Genomic DNA, 6,032 nt, shown 5'->3' on the forward strand with positions numbered 1-6,032 from the left:
CGAGGCCTATTGGCCCAGAGATAGGGACATAGCATGAGCATCTATAAGTTTAATTTCAAACTCCACCAGCTGCTGCTGTGGAATTTGAACCTATGTTCCCAGAGTATTAGCATAGACCTCTGGATTACTAGACCAGTGACATTATCACTTCCTCTCATTTTAATAATGGTTCTCAGCATAGGGCTCAATCCTATGATCTGGAGATTAAACGTTGCATTCTATCATGACCATATCCCAGAATAATATGATAAAGTAATTCAACATGATTTCAGCATGTGACAAAGGCATTTCAGGTGCTGAGGACCCTGGTTCAGGGGTATCAATTTTTGAATTCTTCTGGAAATATGAGCTTGCTTAATTCAGCATAGGAGCGCTGTATTTTTACAAAGTGGACCCACTGGTTGTACGCAATTTAGTTTTGCCTTTCAAAACTCCCAATGGCTCTGTATACATTTCTTTTGAGTGTTCCTGAATTGCTGATGGTATGTCTCTGGGACTAGTTCATATGCACTAAGGGTGTCAGATTTTATCTGTTTATAATTAAGGGACAATTCAGAAGTCAGCAAATGAAACTCTCAAGCTTTCCAGGTTAACTGACCCTGAATCATAAGGGCCCATGTTTCTTGTGACCACCATTGCTGTCCCATTTCCTTTACCACCACTTTCTCCAGAGGATTTAAGATTTGCAATAAATGCTGGCCTGGACAGCAATGCACATACCTCATGAATGAATTTAAAAGTCACAACTCCTTCAACAATATTCCACAAACAGAGCAGCCAAGATTTTATTTAATAACAGTGTAGTTTGAAAAGCTGATTGGCTTCCTCCATCTAATAATATGTTCAAATATGAGCTGACAGAAAGTTTCTGAAAAGAGCAATGAGATGACTGGCCAGTGAATGTATTTTGGGCAATGCTGATCAAGAGGCAAACATCCACCATTGTGGTTGGTTGATCCTTGACTTGGGAATGGCATGAACTCTGGATTTCAAGTTTCAGCTGAGCTTTCATGTGCATGAACAGGCCAATTGTCAACCCACAGATCTTTGGGCACCTGACAAGGACATTCCAAGACATTTGCAGTCATATCCTCATGCTGCCAATCCTGTTGAGTTTTCCCAGCAATGTCTGTTTCTGTGACTGATTTCCAGCATCCGTAATTCTTTGTTTCGTTTTTGTTCAGTGAAATACCACTATTCTTTTCACAGCATGATTTACCTCCCTTCCTGAAGCTAGTTGCAGCTGTTGCATTTGTGAAGTTAATGGGTTTACGTCCCTTCCAAAGCAGCAGTGTTGAGTAAATGGTTTGATTTGATGTGAGCAAAAGCCCACCAGTTTTGAAGTCCTGAGCTGGAAAACCATGAAGGCTGCAGGTTTATGTTGTTTTTCATCCATGTGATTGCTTGTGCAGATCTCCCATGTATTCTACCATATGCCATTGGAGAATAGCTTGAGAGTATCAGCTGCCAGTATGGATTCACAGTCGGGGGCACATTGACCACTTCTTTTTTGAATAGAGTCAGAGAATCTCTTATATCCATGGCAGAGGACCCTCAGGACTGAGGATTTTATCTTTGCATGAGACATTGGCTGGGATTGGCCTTGATGTAGGTAGCGGGAATTGGGAAAATTCTTGGCCTCGCCTACATGCCTCGGTGAAAATTATTGCAAAAACAGGATTTTCATTGTGGGGCAGTGCTGGATGCAGATTGCCAGCTGACCCGGGAAAGAAATCGCAAGCAGCCACATGGGCCTTCCTTTAATCCTATGAGATTTTGTCCAGGTTATAATAGAAACGCTAAGGCCCCTATTCACACCCTGTCACCTCTCACACACTTCTCAAGCCACCTCATGTCCTCACCACAGTGCAACTGCCCTCATGCATCCACTATTCACTATCTAGACAAAATGAACCCTATAATGATAACAGGAGGTGTAAAACAGCTTTTGAAAAGTCTTTCATTAATTTTTTTTTGCTCACTTTGGTAAACAAAATCGTTTAATTATAAGACAATAACTTTCACATTCATCCAGGCATTTCCCTATGTGATAAGCAGAATTCATAATTAGGTTTAGCTGGGAATCCAAACGTCCTGTTGAATGTGGGAGATTAGGGAGAGTTTCCTAATGATTACTGATGATTATGTCTGCAAGAAGTGTGGTTGAGATTCCTATCAGAGCACATCGATTGGTTGGAGCAGCGGTTAGAGGCAATGAGCAATTGGCAGGAGATGGGGCTGTGATGGATGGCAATATCAGGAAGGTAGAAAAACCGCAGTTACAATCAGGTAGAAGGGTTACCTCCAGGAAAGGTAGAAGGGGTAAGCAGGTAGTGCAGGAGTCTCTGGTGGCTATCCCCATCTCAAACAAGTATGCTGTTTTGGAAAATGTAGGGAATGATGCACTCTTAGGGAATGTACCACAAACAGCCAAGTTTCTGGTACTGAGACTGGCTCTACTGTGATGAGGAATATGTAAGGTTCCAAGTGGTCAATTGTTACAGGGTACTCTGTAGTCAGAGGCACAGACAGACATTTCTGCGGTCAACAGCGAGACAGAATGGTGTGTTGCCTCCCTGGTGCTAGGATCAAGTATGTCTCAGAGAGGGTGCAGAATATTCTCAAAGGGGCGAGGGACCAGCAGGTGGTCATTGTGCATGTTGGAACTAATGACATAGGATGAGAAGAGGATAAACCCTGGCTGACATGAAAAGGGTGAGTGTCAGAGATACTGATGCTCTGGTGCCTGACTCTGGATGAGGTAGGACTATAGTTGCAGACTGCTCATGCGTAGATAAAAAGTGACTTGGTGACAGGATACCATCCTCTGTAGAGTTATTTCAGTGGCGATGAGAGTAAAGCACGATCCTGAAGAAACTCGGTCACGACAGTCTTTGAGTTGGCTAAGAGGCACGATCGACACAAGATCAGGACCGTCACGTTAAAAGTTTGGGTTGATGCAACAGTCCTGACTAAGCATGTGGACCATACGAAGGCTGTGAGTTCGCAAATGGTTCAGGAGCCTAATGTACCCTAGCCCTTGGAACCTTCAGAAATGTTGCTGGAACCCATGGAATCACCCTCTCCATAAAACATGTTGAGTCATCTGAATCAGAGACGGACATGATGGAAGTAGCTGCCTTAACACCTTTGCTGCTAGAGAATGAAAGTCTACTGAGGTGTTCCTGGCCCAAAATACAAGCTCCTGTATGTTATATACCATCCGTATTGGACACCAAATTGGAGGAACCTGAGCCAGTGCTAAAACGTCTCGGGAGAAGCTACAAAAAAAGAACCAGTCTATGTCCGCAGACTCAGAGAGGGAGGGAAATCGTGATTGTAACAAGGTCAGCTAGCTCAGCAGTATATGAGATCCCTGAATGGGGCTGTTAATCTGGTCCAATCAGGAAGCCCTGGCTGACATAAAAAGGTCAAGTATCAGGGACACTGATACTCTGGTGCCTGACTCTGAATGAGGCAGGACTATAGTCAAGGACTGTTCATGTGTAAATAAAGGGTGACTTGGCGATTTGGGATACCCGCCTCTGTAGAGTTATTTCAGACAGGATGACTAACGAACTGCTTCATTGAGCCTCACGTCAAAACAACTGATTGCCCTTCAACTTCCTTAGGGCGGCATGGTGGCTCAGTGGTTAGCACTGCTGCCTCACCCAGCGCCAGGGACTCGGGTTCGATTCAAGCCTCAGGTGACTGTCTGTGTGGAGTTTGCACATTCTCCCCATGTCTGCATGGGTTTCTTCTGGATCTGGTTTCCTCCCACAGTCCAAAGATGTGCAGGTTAGGTGGATTGGCCATGCTAAACTGCCCGTAGTGTTCAGGGATGTGTAGATTAGATGGGTTGTGCGGGATGGGTCTGGGCGGGATGCTCTGAGGGTTGGTGTGGACTTGTTGGGCCAAACAGCCTGTTTCCACACTGTGGGGGTTCTATGGTTCTTTAAAAGAAAATAAGAAAATGAAGGATGAAGCAGTGCAGCAACAATGGCAGTTGCAGCCCTTTAATTTCTGCCAAGGCTACAACTACACATTGCCCATGTATTGATCATAAAATTCTGAGGGGATTGTAAAATCACTCTCACTTGGTTTGTCACTGATCTTAATTAACTTTTAATTGCTCATTTAGACCTTGGGAGTGACATCCTCATTCAGTGTGCTGTCCACCCTTGCGAAACTGTATTCTGAATCTATCTCCCATGATTTTAAGCCCCCACTCCATTCTCAGGAGCCCCAAGGTCCATTTTCAAAGGTGATGCTCCAACCTATCAGCTTACTTCATATTAATTATTGGAGCTGTGTTAGCTATGAGGCAGATAATGAAAATAGCAATAAACTTGTATTTATTTCTCATGTAAAGTAAATGCATATAGTTTTTGCACGGTCAACCTATTTGTCATTGGTAATGCAAACACGTGAATAACTCCCCAACAAAATGTTAATATTCAAATCTCTGAAAATGCTCTCCAGAGAATGGCAACGATGTATCATTCAATTAAAAGTCTTGGTGAACGTACAGAATTATTGATGGCTGAAGGACTGGTGACTAATTCTTTAGTTGATGCAGTAATTTCTCACTTTAAAACCAAAAGCAAAGGAAAGATTAAATCTTCATAGGGTTTAAATATGATGGTGATTGAGCCAAATACTGTTTTAGAGTTTCACTTTTCTTAAAATAATAAAAATTGTCTGTATAGGAAAATCAAACTTTGCAGCTTATCACATTTCATCATGAGAACCCAATCACAAACAGAAAGGTAGATTCACAGGATCAAAATAAATTATCGGTATTCACCAATAAACAAAGACAAAATGGACCTAACCGAATTGCAATGACAAAGTCACAAGATGGGACTATCATTGCTAAAAGTCAACAATTTATGATGTATATATTAACATAGGTTGTCAAAATAAAATCAAAATGGCATATGTAGATAAGGTAAATAAATCTAGATATCCTTAATGAACAGAGGAGAAAGAAGGGAATAGAATGATATGCTGAGAGGCTTATGTGATAAAGCTAGAATAAAAGTTTTCTGACTATAAGCACCAGCAGAGACTAGTTGGCCTGAATGGATATTTCATGTGCTGAACATTATATGTAACTCCATGCCTTCTGGAATGAACTTACTTGGACTGCACCCCATCTAGGGGAGAATGTAGTATATTATTTACTGTTTAGAACCAAAATCCTTCACAAGAAATTAATTATAGATTCAGATGTGAGCTAAAATTTCTGTTTGAATTTGTTCTTTCAGAGTTCTGATTCTGTTACCTTCCCATCACAGGATTAATATCCATCTAAGAAAGAAAAACAAATAGAATTTCATTTTAATGACTCATTCGTAGAGTGACAACACGGATAAGGTTTTGCAACCTAGACCATGTACACATTTCCTGAATCAGTGATTGTTTTATATTAAGCCCTAGAGGATTGCTGTACTTTCAAAATCTAACTACTAGTCAAAAGCAATTAGAATCAGCTTTAACATCTATCAGGTTTGTCACAACAAAAAGACTTACAGTTATTGTGTGAAAATCCTAAAAGGGTTGCAATGGCAATGTTGTTTGGTGGCACTCAGTGTGTTTAGCAAAATTACTTTAGATTACTAATGGGATCCATCAGTTCAATGCACAGGTAGCTAATGAAGAAGCAGAAATAAATTGTACTGAACCTGAGCCAAGCCAAATGAAGAAGGAGGTAAAGATGTTAGAAACTAAATTAAGATGGACAGTTCTCCTTCAGATCAATGGTTTTTGTTACAGGCCAGCAAACAACTGGGTTTCCAGCAATGATTGTGGGAAGTTCTTCAGATTCAAGTATTTTCCTTCAAAATATCTCAAACAATTCTTTGACATTAAGAATTATACTGGCACTAAAAAAAATTGGCTAGAAATGCAGGCTGTGTGACCTAACTGTAATATCTGGTGGTTTGTGAACAGAGACTTCTCTAAATTGACACTTCTCCCAAAAATCTGCCCGCAGACACTTCAGTTCAGAGCCTTTGAATTGTCTTTTG

Source organism: Rhincodon typus, chromosome 2 (genome assembly GCF_021869965.1).
Source record: "Rhincodon typus isolate 14 chromosome 2, sRhiTyp1.1, whole genome shotgun sequence".
Classification (NCBI taxonomy): domain Eukaryota; kingdom Metazoa; phylum Chordata; class Chondrichthyes; order Orectolobiformes; family Rhincodontidae; genus Rhincodon; species Rhincodon typus.